General features: G+C 33.1%; 1 long non-coding RNA gene across 1 annotated transcript; it reads right to left on the bottom strand.

Moving 5' to 3' along the window:
- Positions 1–3,910: 3,910 nt before the first annotated feature.
- On the bottom strand, positions 3,911–17,556 carry LOC134739332 (uncharacterized). Its single transcript, XR_010125948.1, has 7 exons — positions 17,455–17,556; positions 15,047–15,071; positions 9,598–9,621; positions 9,462–9,506; positions 8,469–8,594; positions 7,808–7,852; positions 3,911–4,184 (listed from the first exon to the last, which is right to left on the bottom strand). It is a non-coding gene; the product is annotated as an uncharacterized LOC134739332 (long non-coding RNA).
- Positions 17,557–20,500: the final 2,944 nt, after the last annotated feature.

The raw sequence follows: 20,500 nt of genomic DNA, 5'->3' as shown, positions 1-20,500 counted from the left end.
CTTGACACAACCTAGGAAAGGATTAGAGACCCTGAGGATATGTCATAGAAATCACCAAATTGAAACACAAATTGAAAAATAGCAAATGTTCTAACATTTGTAATCCTAGGAGAAAAAAGAGCAAAGCAGAAAATGTTTAAAGAAATAGCAGTCAAAAACTTTCCAAAATTATGGACAGAAATTAAAAGCACTGAAACAAGATACCCTGAGAACACTAGGAATAAATTCTACACACACACACACACACACACACACACACACACACACACACACACAGCATATTGTATTGAAACTGCTGGGAACCAAAGACAAAGAAAATCTCGAAGACAGCAACAGAAAAAAAGAGACTGATTATCTACAGAAAAATAAGGATAAGAATTATGGTACGTAATTTCTTGCATGTCAGAAACCATGCAAGAAAGAAGAAAATAGTAAAATCTTAAATGTAATGAAATAATACTGTCAACACAAAATTCTAGGTCCAGGAAATATATTCCTCAAAAGTGAAGGAGAAGTATTTTCTCAGACAAAAACTGAGGGAGTAAACCAGTAAGAAAAAAAATGATTTGAACAACACTATCAACCAATTTGATCTAATTGACATTCATAGATCACTCCACTGAACAACAATGGAATACATATTCTTCTCAAAGTCACATGGAACATATGCCTAGATAGACCATATTTAGGGCCATAAAACACACCTGAACACATTTTTAAACATAGAAATAATAAGTGTTTTGTCAGTCCAATGTAATTAAGCTAGGTGTCAATAACAGAAATATATCTTAAAAATTACCAGATATGAGGAAATTAAGCATCATGCTTTTAGATGACCTATAAGTCAAAGAGAATGTCTCAAGGAAATTAGCAAATTTTTTTTTGTTGTTACAACATCCAGTCAAGATGATGTTTCCTGAAGTTTCCTAGCTCACTCCTTTACTCCTACCCTCATAGGTGAGGCTATGCATATATTTATATATACTGTCGGATTTATTTGTCACAGGCTGCATTCTATCTTAGATTTCTGCAACATCTTGGTTTACTTCTATTTTTAATTTGCAATTAGCAATATTCACTCTTAAACCTTAAGCCTTCTACATGTTTTGGCAAATGTATGTAGTCATATATTCACCACTACTTTATCATATGTAAGGGTTCCATCATGCTAACATTTCCCATGTGTGGCCCCTCTGTAGTAAAAAAAAAACACACACACAAAACAAACAAACAAACAAACAAAACCTAACAACATCTTTCCTTTCCCTCAACTCTAGCAACCACTTAGTAGTTTTTCATTCCCATAGTTTTGCCTTTTTTTCTATTTTCCCCTTATATTAATTCTTTTCTTCATTTTTTTCTTTTTTCTTTTTTTCCTCCCTCCCTTCCTTACTTTCTTTCTTGTTTTCTTCTTTTAGTCATTTAAACAATAGTTAGTGAGTACTGCTATAGGCCCGGAAATATATGAGAAAGCAACTCAGTAGATAAAAAGTATTAGGTTGGTGCAAAAGCAATTGTAGTTTTTGCCATTAAAAGTAATCACAAAGGGACATCATTAATATAAGGCATTTGTAATGTAAAACTCCAAAGGCACTATGGTTTTGTAAATGAAGAAGTTGAAAAGCTGTGTTTAAACTTAATTGATCCCTTATTAGAGAATGAAATACTAAAAAATAGGTATTGTTAAGCTCATTATTTTGTGATTAACAAGATAGGGAATCAGTAGTTTGTGTTTGACAGTTGAAAAAAGAACAGATGATAAGCATATGAGTAGCTTCTTTTGTTAGACACAGTTTCTCAATCCACAAACAGTAAGTGATTTTAGAAGACCGATGGAGCAGAACATGTCCTGCTATTTGTATTTGTAGTCATGGAAATAGGGTGCCTTTTCATCCGTGATGGACTGCTATGCTCTTGAAAATATCAAGGGATTTAATTTACAAGGGAAACATTCTGCAAAGATATGTTACTAAATATGTTGCTATGAGTATGCAACTCATTGGCAGATTTTTATAATGTGTTTGTGTTTTAATATTTTCCTAATCTCCTTCAATTACAGGGAAAATATTTAGTCACATATCTATACCAATGCGATAAACTTCAATCTGGAGAGTCTTTGGCAAATTGTGAATGTTTGTGTTCTAATGGCAAAAAGGAGCTATAATAAATGCTATGTTCTAGTTTAATTTATGAAAACAAACTATTAGGCCTAAAATATATGGAATAACCTGATAATTCATCTGAACATCCCATAATGTTTTGAGTACTGGATATTCAAAGTGGAAACAATGCTCATATTTATTAAAAATAAAAATGTAGTAATAAAATAATAAGTATTATGTTTAATAATATAATAATAATAGTTATATTGACAATATAATAGCAAATTTAATAGTAAGATTAATTGAGACAAAGATATAAATTACCCTGCACATAGCTGCTCAATTTTAGGCATTAAAACTATCACTATTACTTTTGCTACAACGAACATTATCAAAAGGATAGAATATAGAGGAACTTTTTAAAAAATCAAAAGAGCTATTAGCTTTGAACTAAAAGAAGGTCATATATCCTTTAAAACTTGAGAGAATTAAAGTTATGCTCAGATTTAGATAAAATTATTGATGTGTTCTACTAAGAAGTATTTACGCTCAATGGACTCAGTATTGTCTATGAAGTAGAAAGGAAAATTGTTTTCTGGTGAGATAAGTTTGAAGTTTAAGGAGAGTTGAAGGCAGTTAACACTAATGTCAACAAGAAAAAGAGTTTGATAAGATGTCTTTGGTTACCAACACAGTTTAAAAAACATAAACTTACTTAAAATTCATCTGTTTTGGTGGAATGGCAGTAGAAATCAAATTCAGAATTTTACGTGGTTGCGTGTTTTCCAGGTAAGGTTGGCTAAGTGTAGGGGGGCAGAAATACGAGCTATCAAGATAATATTTAAAATAATGAAGCATGAAGTCTGGGCTGTGTAAGAAAGGAAGTGAGGCCAATACAGAGTAGAAAGAATGAAATGTAACCAGAATTTTAGTGGATGGGAGTGGGGTGAATGGATTCTATGAGGACAAATAAAAATTCTCTTGGCTTCTACTTATTCCACCTTTCAAAATATATGTCATATGTCAACTTCTGAAAATCCCTTAAGTGTTCAGGCTGAATAAGAAAGGAAGCAGCACTAAGAGGAACTGAATAGAATGGAATACAATGGGAATTATAAAGGATTGACGTATTCTATGGAGTCAAAGATAAAGTCTTCAAAATTTAAAGTTTTTCGCTCGTCGATGACATATATCATATAATGTTACTCCCCAGTGGAAACTCCTGTAATGTCTTCCCATTACAACCGAATGCTTAATAAATAACTTTCATCCCTATCCCCTCCTTCCTAATCTGCTTTCCTTATAGCTTTCCCCATCCCTCCATCTTCTCAGGACGTGCTGACTCCCTTGGAGCCCAAGTATGCCTTAGAGCCCACATATGCACCCATGTGTTTGCTTTTGCTCTTTCTTCATTTCGTGACACCATTAATGAGGAATCTTGAAAGGTTTATGGTCTTAGTGGCTGACTCCATACTTTAGTCTGACAAGGTGGACTGAGAGAGGAGGACTGAGGGCTCTGGTGAAGGTTTGAGATTAAAGTTGTGGCAAATTATAAGCATGAATAAATCAGAAAGATGGTAGAATGATGGCTAAGTAGTTCTGTGAGCCAAGCTGTGGTGGGGGAATATAAAACTTGTAGTGTTCTAGGTTATTGGTTATGATAAGTAAAATTGAAGTGTCCAGAAAGTGTATATAAAGCATTTTGGTAGTAGACAAGCTAGTTTAAAGTTAATTGTTAAATAACTACTTATATTAGCATCGGTAGCCTCAGTGGTTAATATGAACAATAAAAATGCTGATTTTTTTTTATCACTCGAAATTTTATTTTGAGGGGAAAAGAAACGTGTTTTTGTAACTCAGAAACAGTGGTAAAAACATCTTAAGTAATCATCAACCTAATGAAACCACAATGCAAACCCAACATTCAACATTAACTCATGGGAAGGGTATACGCAATTCAGGAAATATTCTGCAGTCTTCTTTGACTCAGTATTCCCGCCTTCGCAATAAGCTTGTCCAAACATGCTGGTAGTATGAAGTAATATGGTAGAGAACTGTAAAAGGTAGATTTTCCAGGCGAACCTAAAAAGAAAAAAGTAATACTGGACTTATATATTACAGAAGATAGTTTTTGTTTATGTATAGAACACACACACTTGTCCATCTTAGTCTGGCAGAATGTTAATTATAACTATTATGAGCTAATATTTTCTCATGCTTAAGATAATTCACGGCACATAATAAGATTTTTAATAACTATCTGTGTTCATGCTTGATGGAGTCAATACAGTCACTGAGGTAGAAGGAGAAATTGTTTCCTGATAAGATAAAGTTAAACAGTTTAATGAATGAGAGTTAATAGCAAGCTTATTCAATCTAGCATACAAAAATAGCATTTTTATTTATTAATGGTACATATGTATATTTTCAGCCAATTTTGAAGGAACACTTTAATTATTCTTATTTTCTAAGTTGCTTATTAGGCATATAAGATATTACTGCTTCCTATAATTTAAGCCTTTTGATCTAATTGGAATGCAGATTTTGGTAAAATAATGTTTTATATACAATGACTTTGGGGTCATATATTTCAATAAATCACTTTAAAATTAAATTCTTCAAATTGCACTGTACATTTTTTGGCTTCTCTGTTTCTTTTGTAATTTTTCTGTCAATTCAATACCTTCTGCCTTATATTTTATCTCTGATTCATCGCTTAACCTTGTTGTATTATTATATCTTTCTATCTCTAATTAGCACATTGTATTGTCATTTCTGTGTCTTTGTCAGAAAAGGGCTTAATGAAGGTAAATTTAGTATCATAATTTTGTATCTCTCAGGTCTCTGACATCATGGGACATACGATAAGCTTTTTAAAAAATGTAGAATAAGGCGGGGCACCATGGCTCATGCCTGTAATCCCAGCACTTTGGGAGGCCAAGACAGGTGGATCACCTGAGGTCAGGAGTTCAAACCAGCCTAGCCAACATGTTGAAACCCTGTCTCTACTGAAAAAAAAACTACAAAACTAGCAGGGCATGGTGGCGGGCGCCTGTAATCCCAGCTATTCTGGAGGCTGATACAGGAGAATTGCTTGAACCCGGGAAGTGGAGGTTGTAGTGAGCTGAGATCGAGCCATTGCACTCCAGCCTGGGCGACAAGAGTGAAACTCCATCTCAAAAAAAAAAAAAAAAATGGAATAAATATGTGAATAATGACAGTAAGAAATATTACTATTTATAAAACACAACTGTATTTTTAGCTCTTATCCATAACAATTATGGTATTATTTTTGTCACATGAGATTACTTTGTGAAGTTGCCTGACCCTTTTTCATTATTAGGAAGGCCAAAATAACATAATAAAATCAAGTTTGTAACAATGTACTCAAAGTCAGAAAATATCCTTTCAAAAAAACCTTAACGTGGCCCTTCGGGTGCAGTTCAGCATTGGTAGTAGAGCGTTTGAGCCCTAGGGCTGGAAATCTGTATTCGATTTTTTTTTTTTTTGGCTTTTTTATTTTCTCAGGACTATCATGAACAATTTATTTAACCTCCATTCCACCTCAGGTTCTTCATCTCAAATCAACTGATACTTTGATTATGGCCATTCTTGCAGGAATAAGGTGGCATCACATTGTGATTTTGATTTGCATTTCCTTGATCATTAGTGATGTTGAGCATTTTTTCATATGTTTGTTGGTCATTTGTTTATCTTCTTTTGAGAATTGTCTGTTCATGTCCTTAGCCCACTTTTTGATGGGATTGTTTGTTTTGTTCTTAGTGGTTTGCTTGACTTCGTTGTAGGTTCTGGATATTAGTCTTTTGTTGGATGTACAGATTGTGAAGATTTTCTCTCACTCTGTGAGTTGTCTGTTTACTCTGCTGACTGTTCCTTTTGCTGTGCAAAAGCTCTTTAATTAGGTCCCAGCTGCTTATCTCTGTTTTTATTGCATTTGCTTTCGGGTTTTTGGTCGTGAAATCCTTGCCTAAGCCAATGTCTAGAAAGGTTTTTCTAATCTTCCAGAATTTTTATAGTTTCAGGTCTTTGGTTTAAGTCCACATCTTGAGTTGATTTTTGTGTAGGGTGAGAGATGAGGATCCAATTTCATTCTCCTACATGTGGCCAGCCAATTATACCAGCACCATTTGTTGAAAAGCGTGTCCTTTCCCCACTTTATATTTTTATTTGCTAATCAAAGAATCAAAAACAGTAGATGTTGGCATAGATGCGGCGATCAGGGAACACTTCTACACTGCTGGTGTAAATGTAAACTAGTACAGCCACTATGGAAAACAGTGTGGAGATTCCTTAAAGAACTAAAAGTAGAGCTACCAGTTGATCCAGCAATCCCACCACTGGGCATCTATCCAAAGGAAAAGAAGTCATTATTTGAAAAAGATACTTGCATACTCATGTTTATAGCAGCACAATTCACAATTGCAAAATCGTGGAACCAACCCAAATGCCCATCAATCAACAAGTGGATAAAGAAACTGTGGTATGTATATATGATGGAATACTACTCAGCCACAAAAAGGAATGAATTAACTGCATTTGCAAGGACGTGGATGAGATTGGGGATTATTATTCTATGTGAAGTAACTCAGGAATGGAAAACCAAACATCGTATGTTCTCACTGATATGTGGGAGCTAATCTATGAGGACACAAACCCATAAGAATGATACAATGGACTTTGGGGACTTGAGGGGAAGAGTGAGGCGGTGGGGGGGTGCATAAAAGACAATAAATACAGTGCAGTGTATACTGCTTGGGTGATGGGTGCAGCAGGATCTCACAAATCACCACTGAAGAACTTACTCATGTAACCAAATACCACCTGTACCCCAATAACTTATGGAAAAAAAATCAGCTGATAGTATTAACTACTTCATAGGTTTTTTGTAAACATTAAATTAGTCAATACAGGCAAGGGCTTAGAATTGTAATTGGTGCACTATATGCTCTTGATAAATTATTATCACTATTATTATTCATTGTTTTGAAACCTAATTTGTCATGCTAGAAATTTGTGTTTGGGACATATAAAAAGAACAAAACGTTTAAATTAAATGAGAGAATTCTAGGATAGGAGATAAACCTGAATGCTGTAAGAGCAAAATAAGAAAAACAAAACATGACTACACAAAGGACATTACAATTTTCTCGAGTTGCCACCATGGTTCTAAATCCATTGAATAAATTGTCAAAGAGAGAAATTTGAAAAATAAGCCAAATTTTTTTGTAGAAAACATTAATTTTTCCAGAGAAAATGATGCAGGAAATTTGTCTTAAATGGCTTGAATTGTGTATGAAACTCTCTTGATATTACATATCTTTTCTCAAACCAAAGTGCCAGGTCTGAATTTCTTGGCACAACTCAAAAGATGACAGGAAATCATCTGTGTGAACACTATGCCTGTGACAATTTTCACTCATAGTCATTCCTTCTGGCTTGAATGTATCATTAGCTTTGGAGGAAATGTACTATAATTTATATTTAAAGTATTAATGAAATATGCATGCAAATTACACAGACAACTTACATTTGTGAGTCAAAAAGATGAAAGCAAAATTTAAAACACTTTATAAACCAAAATATGATTTAATTAAAGCTGAAAGTGTATTACTTAGTAATATTATTTAATATAACTTTCTTCACATGAAAGTTATTGCTTAAATTCTAGGGGGAAAGGCACTTACCAAAGTAAAGTAGAAGCAGTTAATTCAAGAATCTTAAAAATCCCTCTTTGAAGAGAAAAGAGAAAAAAATGAATAATTTTATTTAAAAAATGTATAGGAACAAATCTCCATCTCATATGCAAATCAGAGGTACTAAATTCTGATTTTTCTAAAATTATATGGAAGACACTTTTAAATGCTACATGCATATCTAAAAAACTAAATCGTATTTAAAAATATCCAGAGAAATAATGTGACTTGCCTAAGTTCAAAAGCCTATTTATATTAGGTCTTCTGATTCCAAAACCCATGTTGTTTACAATACATTTTAATTCTCTGGGTTCAGTGTCCTGTTCCCTCATTCATTCTTCATATTAGAAGAAATGTTCCCTAGGTCAAATCTCTTTTTTTTTTTTTTTTTAAATAAGATAAAGGATAAATGTTAACTAGAACTTGGTCCAGCTACTTTTTACAATTTCATCTACTTTTGTAACGTTATTATTTTTATTTATTATGCTGTATTTGCATTGTATGATTTATTATTTAATTTCTAGCTTAGGCATTTTTATTTGTTTCAGCTTCTACTTGAGTTTATTGGGATTATATCAGTTTCATCCCCCTAGCTTACTTTTAGCACAAAAGATAACTATTTTTAAGTTTCAAATAAAAAGAGAGCACTCACCAGAGTGGGGATAACTTGGTAAGCATTTGTCTTCATGTTTTTCCATGGTTTCATAGTTTTGTGATATTGATAAACAGCTTTTACATATTGGGGCAAGGTGAACTGATAATATTGGTTGATTTTGTTCTAGAAAAATATATAAATAATTATCTCAATATCCCATGAATCAGAGAGACCTGAACATAACCAAATGAATCAAAACTCTATTTGGATAAATTCTACATTTTACCAAATGAACCTAATTAAAGGAAAATTTATTCATACAAAATTAACTCCATGATTACATTTATAGAATTAACTGTAGAAGTAAGAAAATTATTTGGTTAATTCAGACCCCAAAGCCACAGTTCTTGCATGAAAGAAATCAAAAACAAGGAAAAATAAAATTAAAAATACATGTAAGAAGGCAAGAAGATAATTTCTTGACTAAGATAAGTGTCCTCAGTTGTGGTTTATTTTCTGTTTCTGAGGAAAACGCTGGGCCTCAGAGTCATATAGAATGTGTGATTTAACTTAGTGGAATCTATGACACTGAGCAGTTAATCTCTGAGTGTTATTTATCTTGTAGAAGTAAATGAATTAATATGGAAAGAGCACTTTATTTGCATAATGCCTCCCATATATTTTATTATGAGTACATGTGCCCCTCTTCTATATTCTATTTATCTATATAGATTTAGCCACAGATTGTCGTAGGGATTTAAGTTGGAATTAAATACAGTGGCATCTTCTTTTAGGCTAAGTTCTCATTTTTACAAAGTGGAAAATCAATGGAATTTTAGAATTGCCATGGAATAATTGTTGGGTGGATACTTAGCAATAATATAAGTGTTACAGTTGGGGAATGCTTCTGTAACCATTTTTAAAAAGGGAAGACTGTTATAAAAATTGGAACTGGTAAACATAGTATTTTTTTTTGTTTTATCAAGAGGATTGCAACTTGGCAGTTTCCAAGTAAAGTCTAATTGTGCTATGTTTGTATGGAAAATTTACCAGATGTTTTTAGTAATTCTTTTCATCTTCAGTCAGCTCAGTTTTCTGTTAATAACAAAAATAAATGGTCATAAAATACAGAAGAAAATGTTTTGAGATTATATTTTGTTGTTTTGTTTGAACAAAACTTACTTACCTTGGTGAATACTTCAGTTGATTCCTTAGGGAAAGAAAATGAAAAAATAACCTCACTTGGATAACCCAATAGTAATTTTTGTCCATATCATAATAATATAGAATTAAGGCTAATTATTTTAATAATTCAGGGCCAAGCTGTTACTACCAAGAAACAAAGTCATACTTTATAGAAATCTATTCTGAATTAAATTAATATAAGTATTCATTGAAAGGACATGTCCTGTGTCAACATAATGGTACCTGACTGAAAATACATTTTATTTCATATTTTCCATTTACCTACATTGTTCATATAATGTCAAATTTCTATGTAATATGGGCAGGTGCAAAAGAGAGAGACAGAGAGAGAGAGAGAGAGGAAAAATAATTAAGCCTACTGAGGTGTGTGGCAAAGTCTGCATGTTCCTTCTTGGAGGACCAGTGTTTTTTATATCAGTGTCCATAGGCCCACAGTTTGAGGTGGAGAGAAAGGGTAAAGCATGCTTCTCAAGGCACTAAGAAGGAAGATGTTGTTTGCTTTGGGCCCCAGGCCACAAGATCCTGTGCCACAATTTATATTTAATATTCTGAAGACCCTTTCCAATTGTGCTCTCCCACTTGGCACTTTCTCCCACAGTGGGTGTTCCCTGAACCTGTGATTTACATAACTTATAACCCAGTCCAGTATTCAACTCCTAAACGATATTAAACTACAGTGAAGGCAACTGCCAGAATCCTGATTTGGCTGGCTTGTTTTAAAAATTCATTTTTCCAATGTAACAGAGTTCAGACATATATTATCTGAAAGTGTGTGATAGAACAGCTACTCTTGACCATGTAGATGGTTCATTCCAGACCTCTAAAATGACTTTGAGTCTGTATTTTTTACAAGGGTTTTCCTTTGTTTCCATTTGATATGTCAATAGCATAACACCTAATTTACTTAAAATAATTAGTCAACAGCAAGAAACAGAGTATTTCTCAATGAATTCATTAATTGTTTCATTTTAAAATTACCATTTTCCTCACCAGAGATAACCTACTAGAACATTATTTGAGAAATAAAAAGTATAATAATCAAAATTTTAGAATCAGGGCAATTGAATACTTAGCAGTATATTCTTAATATTTGTGGACAAAAGATCTTTTTTATATTACAACAAAGGTATTATTATGACAGGTGAAAAAGATTAATTGCAATAAAATTCTCAGTTCAAAAAATGGTAGAAATCTGTTTTTTTAAAAAAGAAAGAAGCAGCAAAAAACATAGAATACTTAGGCTATGTGGAGAGATCTTGCTAACCTGGAAGGTCTTGACTGAAAAAAATTAAGGTCAATTGAGAAAATCACAGTTAAGGAGTAAAGAGGATTTTATTTATTTATTTATTTATTTATTTTTTTCTTTATTATTATTATTATTATTATTATACTTTAGGTTTTATGGTACATGTGAGCAATGTGCAGGTAAGTTACATATGTATACATGTGAGGATTTTTAAGTAAACTAAAATATCACTCAATTTTATTAAAAGAGGAGAATTTCAGGAGTATTAATATTTTAATGTTTAGTTTTTAGAAATATGAATCAAATACAGCTTCATATACAAACAATACTTTACCATATTAACAGTCTTTTTTGGTGTTTCCGTAAAGGAATAAAACAAGAATTAGACACATTGTTCTCAGTGTATTGATTATACATAATTGCCTCTTGGATGTATAGAGAAAAACTACTCTTTTATAAACAAGAAGAATAAAAATAAATTTATCTGTAATGCTTCTTTTAATCACTTTTTTATCTCTAAGATCTGGAAACATGGAAGGGACATAGTATTTGCTAAATACAACATTTCTTAAATAAATAATAATTGAATGAATGAATTTTTCACAAGAGTAATTGAGAAAGCACATGCTTTTAGGCAACTCATTTAAATAATTTTAATAATTGCATGTTTATTTAAAACATATATATATAATCAAACTTGTGAGTTAAGTACATATAACTTTCCTTTTATTTTTATTTTTATTTTTTTTAATTTTTGAGACAGAGTATCTCTCTTGTCGCCCAGGCTGGAGTGCAAACGTACTCTCTTGGCTCACTGCAACCATCGCCTCCTGGGTTCAAGTGATTCTCCTGCTTCAGCTTCCTGAGTAGTTTGGATTACAGGCACCCACCACCATACCTGGCTAATTTTTGTATTTTTTTAGTAGAGATGGGCTTTCACCATATTGGCCAGGCTAGTCTCGAACTCCTGACCTCAGGTGATCCACTCGCCTTGGCCTCCCAAAGTGCGTGAGCCACCGCGCCCGGCCTAACGTTTCTTATTATTAGCAATGACAAGTTTTTAAAAAGCATAACTTCAGGAAAAATATTATATAAATAATAGCTTGGATGGAGAACAGGTAAGGGGAAAAAACAAATTGAAAAGTTTAAAAGTTTAGAAGAATGAAAATTTACATGAAAACAAAAAACTAATTTAGAAGATTCCCTTCCCAGAGAGGATCTGGATTCAGAGAAGCATTGCCTTTTGGAGGATCATTAACAACAAGTCTGGACTCTGATCTCTCTTTTCCTCCCCTCCTACGTGAAATTCCCTCTCTGTCCAAGGGTAGGGCGAGGGCTGTGTCAGACACCCTGCTGCCTCTTTGCTGACCACAGGCAAGATTTCTTTTTAGGACCTGACCTCCTCCTTGCTTCTTACCTCAGTGTCAAGTCTGACTTTATTTTTTTTCTCTGTGTCACAGTGAATACCTTCAGAGGCAGAAAAATCTCTTCAATTGCCCCTGTAACAAACTCAGAAAACTATCCAAGATGAAAAATCATGCTGTGGAGATCTTGCCAGGTTATAAAATAAATCTATCAGCTATCTATAAACCTCCCTGATTGGCATTGTCTGATGGGGTGGTCTTGGGTTGTCACTGCTCCCATTGAGGCCTCCCTGGAGCAGAGTTCTCTTTCTGGTCTCTCTTGCATAATGCCCATGAATGAGTTTCTAAAACTGCTTTGAGATCTAGAGTGTTGCATCAGAAATGCCAACCACTCGGGCAAAAAGCTACTGTAAATTCCCATTTATTAGTGGTTGGAAAAAAATTTTATTTCACCTCAAAGAAAAATAGTTTGAAAATACCTACCAAAACTAAAAATAAATATACTAAACCTAAACAACCCAAATGCCTTCTAAGTATAGGGCAATAGAGGACTGAATTGTGGAATATCATCAGCAGTGTAAATAGGTAGATTATATCTGCTGTGACAATATGGATAAAGTGACAATATGGATAAATGTGCTAGAAATCTATTGAGTGAAAAATGCAACACCAAGGAGGCTACATAAAGTATGATACTCCTTGTAAATCTCAAAAACAAACCAAACTACATAGAGAAACTACTTTGAAATTCAGGGTGTGTATGCTTTTTAAAAGAAATGAAGCCCAATCTAAATGCTAATATGAGTTACTTGAAGGAGATTTTCAACAGGAAATAAGTCCCTTAGGATCTTTCTGATATCATCTTGTAATATTCAGAGTCTAACATTAACTATGAGAATTTACTGTGTGGTAAAAGCAATTTATTACTTAATATATTAACTTTATTAAAAGTAATGTTATTGTCTAAAATGAATGTTCTAAGGAGAAATAAACACACGGAAAATTAAATAGTGTTTATGATCATATATGTATGAAATAAAACATAAAATATAGAACTATAAGTATTAATTATGATATAATTTATAGTTACATGTGTGTTACATATTAATTTATGGTATTAAAGTTTGTGATAGAAATATTATAAAAATTTCATGTATATATCCTCTAACTCAAAAATTTCACTTTTAGGAATTTATCCTATTAATATATTCATATATGTATAAAATAAGCTATTATAAGAATATTAGTATGTTATTTTTATAATTTAAAAAATAGAAACAACATTTATCAATAGGAAACTATGAAGATGTATCAATGAAGATGTATACAGTGGAATTAACTGAAAAAATTTTAAGAAAGAATGAAAACCGCTAACTGATTAGGCCTCCATTTCTCATGGGAACTGGCAAATTTAGTTTGGTTAGTTGATTCATGCAAGTTTAAACCTCCTTTACTTGATTATTCATAAAATTATGACAAAAGTAGTTGTTTACTTTCATTATCACCGGTTTCCTATGTTTTTAATTTTTTGGTGATCTTCGGTACTGTAGCATAAGGGAAAAATCAGTTTAAAATATGTATTCTAAGAAAGATATATAAGTATACTTATGCATATAGATGCATATACTCTCACATACACATCATCTGCTATGCTTCCATATTATTGGCAAAAGTGTAAAATATCTTAATTCTGATAGTGAGGATATATCTCAGTAAGTGTTTTTAAATTTTTATGTGTTCAAACATCCCTATAAAACTTAGATAAATTCAATAATTCTTTCTTTAAGAAAAATGCAGATGTTTACAAAACAGTGCAATTTTCCTATTTCCTATTTATCAAACTCTCCATTAGTATCAAATTAAGATCTACTACTTTCCCTTAGAAATTACTGGCTAATATGAAAACGGAAACTAGCTTTCCTATACCAATGGGGCAAAAAGGAAGGGAGGTAGAGCAAGATGATAGCACGTTTGGTGTCTGTTCATTGGTACAAGAACACTGTCCCAGGTCTGTTAACCAATTAACTCTGCAGGGCTTCCCTATGTAAATAGCAGAATCTTTATGCCAAACTAAAACTGTGATATTTTTTATATACAGAATATTTTTAATTTATATTCTAACAGTGAAATAATAATCTATATTAGCAATTACAAATTTAAGTTAATATAGTAAATAAATTTAAAGAATACAGAAAATCATGTTATTTATTATATGAGTTGATATTATATACTGTTTCCAAATGTGCTTGACTATTGGTTTTTTCAAATACAGTGTCATTAAATGGTTTCATCTTTTGGATTTTGGAGTGAGGGTCCTCATAGGTTTGGAGTGAGGGGCTTTATTCTTGGAAAGAAATAAAAAAAAATATGTATCTACTGATTCAAGAAGAATATAGTGCCAGTCCAGCATTTGATGACAAACTTGCAACCAATTGGTGATAGAAAGGTGATGGAAAACTAACAAGAAATCTTTTCAGGAATATCTAACTTTGACAATGTGGTTCACAAATGGCACACAAGTATATTTTCTTGGGACCCTATGGACATCCATTCATTACCTCTTTCATACTTATTTAAAAAGATACTTATAAGGAATAAGATTGGTAAAAAAATAATGTACATGCATCTAAGATATATTTCATCAATGAACCAGTAAATACATAAATACGTTTTACCTGACTGGTTTGTATAACTACATCCTTTTTCTCCTTATATTTCCACAAAATAAATAACACATTGTTATAAATAAAAAGCAAGCCATAATAGATAAATAAAAAGTAATTCTTTAAATATATTTAATATAAGTGGTTTGTACTTACTTTCTGAGAGATGCCGGCAGATTTCCTTAAAAAATATAAATAGTATGTTTAATTACTTATAAAATTGTTATTTTTCCCTTTCTTTGGACTTTTAATTATTCCTGGAGATGAAATAAGGGAAATCAAACTAGGCTTTTTATTGGGTGGCTATATTTACTGGTCCTGTAACAAGACAAAAAAGCTTTAATTTTATGATTTGATCAAAAGGCTGAGGAGGACTTGTGTTATTTATTGCTCATATTAGAAAAATTTCCTTAAGACAAATTCATTTTATGAAACAAAATGGAAATGGTTACTTGGCATTTGAGCAAGTACTTCCTTACATTTCCCTACATTACATTTCCTTTGTTAAATGAAGATACTGATTTCTATCCTTCCCCCTACATGAAAGAATTATTTGAAGGACCAAGTGAAATGATATATGAGCAAATACTTAGGACATGTATGTTAAATTTAAATTAAATTAGTACTTATTTGTCACTATTGCTACTATTGTTATTTGTTATTGTATTTGGACTGCCCTACTTTTAAAGTTAGAACTTTTGGGTGTATTTTGCCTCTAGTTACTGTATTTTTTTTTGAGAGAGAGTCTCACTGTTGCCAGGCTGGAGTGCAGTGGCAGATCTTGGCTCACTGCAAACTCCAACTCCATGGTTCAAGTGATTCTCCTGGTTTAGCCTTCCAAGTGGTTGTGATTATAGGCACGTGCCACCATCCCCAGTTAATCTTTATATTTTTAGTAGAGACAGGGTTTCACCATGTTGGACAGGATGGTCCCGAGCTCCCGTCCTCAGGTGATCCTCCTGCCTTGGCCTCCCAAACTGCTGGGATTACAGGCCTGAGCCACTGCACCTGGCCACTGTATTTATTTTTATCCTGTACCCCTCGCCTCTTAAAAATGCAAAACTTACTACAGTGGGAGCAAAGGGGTAGACACTTGTCTTATGCTGATCCCCTGGGTTTATAACATTCTGATGTTGATAAGGAACCTGAAGAAATGGGAGGAAGTACCACTTCTGATAAAATGGGTTGATTTTGTTCTAGAGAGAAAGGAAATTATGAATATTTATTCCAACATTTTATATCCTTCATGAGTCAAAGCAAATGTTAGCAAAACTGAATGAATTAGAACTTTAATTAGAAAATTTATAAGTGGTGGCAAATTTGCTGAGAAAAAGAATAGTTTACATACATAAAAATTACCTTAACTGTGTCTACATTTATAGTCAATTGCAGAATTTAAAAATTGTCAAATTAAGTAAGACCACGGGAGAAAATTATCTATGTGGGGAAGAAAAGTATGTTTAAGAAAGGAAAAGAAAAAAAAAAAATCACAAGGTACATGTCTCAACTTATTCCTTTTCCATGTGTGTTGGAAGTTAGTCTGGTCTTAATTGTCTTTACCCAGGGCACTGGAATCCACGACCCTGATTAAATTGCTTAAACTGTCTGAGCATTACTTATCATGTGGGATTATATCTGTTAAACTATAATGAGAAGTTTGCCTAGTAACTAAGTATTCTAGTAAGTTCCGGAGCCTTTGAACTGATTTTACAAAGATTATTTTTAGGGATTAAATATAAATAGCATTTTTTCCTCAGGAGAATTTTCATTTAATAGAGAGTGAAAAATAAGTGTGTGTAGAAAGTCAACGGGTCTTTAGAATTGTTGGATGAATCCATGGTTCCGTTAAGAGAGGTACAAAATGAGAATGTTACTGGAAGTATTTTGACAAAATGTAAGAAAGATATTTATAGCAACGTGGAAGTTAGTAACGATCTAAATTCCTAAAAAGACAGGTTTTATTTGGAGCATTCCATTTTTAAGTGTTCAAAAACAGGTGTTTCTATTATAAAGGTTTTAGAAAGCAAGTCTGCTCTGTGTTGAAATAAGATAATTGTCAAATTTTTAGATGAATTTACTGTGTTCCAAGCAATTTCTGTATAAATTAAATGTACATCATCTAATACAATCTTGCAGGGTTAATGCAGCTCTCCGTATTTTCAGTTAAGGAAACTGGAGCTTGGAGAGGTTAAGTAATAACTTGTGGAGCTGGAGTTGGAATACAAGTTGCCTGATACCAAAATCTATGCGCTTTCCCTACACACGCAGCAAACTTCTCTAGTCCTCAGAGGATGGATTACATCAGGAGTCCCCAACCTTTTTGACATCAAGGACCGGTTTTGTGGAAGACGATTTTTTCCACGGATGGGGGCGGGGGTATGGTTTCGGGATAAAACTGTTCTACCTCAGATCATCCGGCATTAGAAAGATTCTCATAAGGAGAACACAACCTAGATCCCTAGCGTGCGCAGTTCACCATACGGTTCGCTCTCCTGAGACTCTAACGCCACCGCTGATCTGACAGAGGCGGAGCTCAGGCTAGTGCTAGCTTGCTTGCAGCTCACCTCCTGTTGTCCTGCGTGGTTCCTAACAGGCCAAGGACCGGTACCGGTACCCCCTGTGGTTTGAGGACCCCTAGATTATATGACCTCCTGTAGCTTGAGAATGTTTACACTTTAGATAATCATCTAAGATCCCGTCGTCAAAGAGAAGTTGAGTGCGTAATAATGTGATACCTTAACTGCATTGGTATCTAACTTAGGTAATTTAAACTTGCAACAAACTTTCTGAAATTTGTAACTCCTCCAAAATCAGCGGATAATTTCTCAATACTCATTTTTCTTAAAATATAAATCCACATTGATTTGACAAAAATAATAGCCAGAAATCAGAGCAACAAAAATAGCAAAAATAGACTCCTACAAATTGGGGATAAATTTCTTTCTTTTTCTTTTTTTTTTTTTTTTTGAGACGGAGTCTCTTTCGGTCGCCAGGCTAGAATGCAGTGGTGTGATCTCGGCTCACTGCAACCTCCGCCTCCCGGGTTCAAGCGATTCTCCTGCTTCAGCCTCCTGAGTAGCTGGGATTACAGGCACGCGCCACCACGCCCAGCTAACTTTTGTATTTTTAGTAGAGACGGGGTTTCACGATGTTGGCCAGGACGGTCTCGATCTCTTGACCTGGTGACCCACCTGCCTCGCCCTCCCAAAGTGCTGGGATTACAGGCGTGAGCCACCGCGCCGGCCGATAAATTTCTTAATGGGATATAATGAATTGCGTGAATATTTAAGAGAAAAAACAGCCAAAATAAGATGTTTTACTTGAAATTATAATTTATAGGAGAAATTTACCAGTTGTTTTACGTAGTGCTTTTGGTCCACAGTGTGCCTAAATTCCTGGTAAGAAAAAAAATTAATTTGTATAAAAATATACAAAAATAAAACACTACTAAGTGGTATTAATTTTATTTTATTTGAATGAAAATTACCTCTGTGGAAACTTCTGCAGATTCCTTTTAGGGGAAGAAAAGAAGAATTAACATTACTTGCATGATTAAGCTTCAGAGTCATGCTAGAATATTAGGGGTAATTAATTAAATACTCAGGGCCCAAGCCACTACTACTCAAAAATTATGTCATTTATTAGGAATTTAATAAATTAATTAAAAAATTAAAACATTTATCATCAGTCATCATTATCAAAATAGCATATGAATAAAAATGTTTTATTTTAAATTTTCATACATTTTTTATTATTCATACAATATCAAATGCCTACAGAAGGTGACAAGTGACACAAAATATTATGACACAGGCCTGGTGAGGTATGTGGCAAACCAAGTCCCACATACCCTTTCTAGAGGACACAAATGTTATCTTTAAGTGACTGTTAACTCTCCATTTGAAGATGATACTTGAAGCTTGGAAGAAGAGTAAAGCATGTTTCCTGGTCCCTGACTAGGAAGAGTGCAGGCTGCACCTAAGGCTACAAGGTTTGTGGTGCCACCATGCTTCTTCCTTTCCCAGATACTTTTTCCCATCACGTTTATTGTTTGGGTATTTCTACCATGGCAGGTGTTCTTGTGTCAGTGATATACACAACTTCTAATCTAATTAATCCCTTATTCAGCCTCTTGTTTTTAAACAAAAGAATCTCAAATTTTAAAGTGCACCAGAATATAATGTTGATGCTGCTAGCTGAGGGGCAACACTTTCAGAACCACTGCTTTAAGAGATATTGAGAGGTTTTTCAGGATAAAACTATGTTGAAGGCAAATGGCAGCCCCTTGATTTAACCCTGGCTTCCTTTAAAATGCAATTTCCTCTGAAATCAGATGTCTGATACACACTGTCAAAGAGCACAAAACAGGAAACCAACGTTCAGATAGTCAATTTCAATCTCCCTCAAATACCATTGAGTTTGGGTTACAATTTGATGAACAATCTAATTGCTAAAATTCTGCCACATCTTGGTGAATCTGCTTTTTGTTGTTAAAAGAAAATGTCTCTTACCTCACTGGAAGAGCTGCTAGAAGATTGCTTGAGAATAATAATAATAATAAAAATTTAGTGACCAGAAGAAATCCCCAGCATTATTTCTTTAATGATAGAGGTTGTTTTAGGCCTCAAATTACCTACATAATCATTAGTATGGTAGATTAAAAGTATTGAAATAAAAACAACACATTAGGTTTCTCAACTGTTCATCATTGATTACCTTTGGAAAACAAGCAAAAGACATAAAAATCACCTCATCCTTGAATGGAAATGTCTCAAGAGAATATAGAGCAATGTAGGTGAATACTATTAAAGTGGGAAGGGAGAAATTGTTATTTTAAATAAATTTATACAGCTCTTTTTAGTTTACTAAGAGAGGAAATTTACAGATATTTCCACATGCCATTGATATTGTAATATTACATGTTAAAATGTGAACAAAAATTGTTCAGGAAAATAAAAATTTCTCACCATTTCATTCATGTTTTTTGTGGTTTCCTTAAATACAGAAGAAAAATAATTAGACTTATTTTCTCCACAGCTTTGTTTATAAAGTATTTTATCCAGAACATAAAGGGAAAATTTTCTTTCCCATAAAGAGAATCATAACAATAGATTCATTTTCATTATATAAGTTTTGTATAAATTATATTAGAATTTCCCATTTAGTAATAAATATACAAGCAGTGGTAAACTGGAATGTGAGAAAAATGAGAGGAGGATTTTCCTGCTGTATTCAGAGTATGCCTCGAGTCTAAGATAGTCTTCTCCAATACATGTTTGTCTAATAAATGAATAAACACACTATTATAATAATTTAGGCATTGCATTGACAAACTTCATTTTACTCATCATGATTTATTAGAAAAAATATATCTCCAGGCAAACTAATGTGTTTTCAGTAATGCATATATAATGTTTCTATTATGAAAATATTGATTTAAATTTAAGTGAGTCAATTTTAAGAAAAAAATTGCATATCAATCTAAATAGCAAATTAATTTTTTAAGAACGATAATGAAAATTTGGGAATTTTTAGGAATGAAGACCACTAAGTGACAAGTTCTCCACTCCTCATGAGATCTTAGAATTAAGTATATTAGTTGATTTATGC

Source organism: Pongo pygmaeus, chromosome 3 (assembly GCF_028885625.2).
Source record: "Pongo pygmaeus isolate AG05252 chromosome 3, NHGRI_mPonPyg2-v2.0_pri, whole genome shotgun sequence".
Taxonomy (NCBI): domain Eukaryota; kingdom Metazoa; phylum Chordata; class Mammalia; order Primates; family Hominidae; genus Pongo; species Pongo pygmaeus.
The sequence above is the reverse complement of the archived record's forward strand: the minus strand, read 5'-3'. Positions and strand labels throughout refer to the sequence as shown.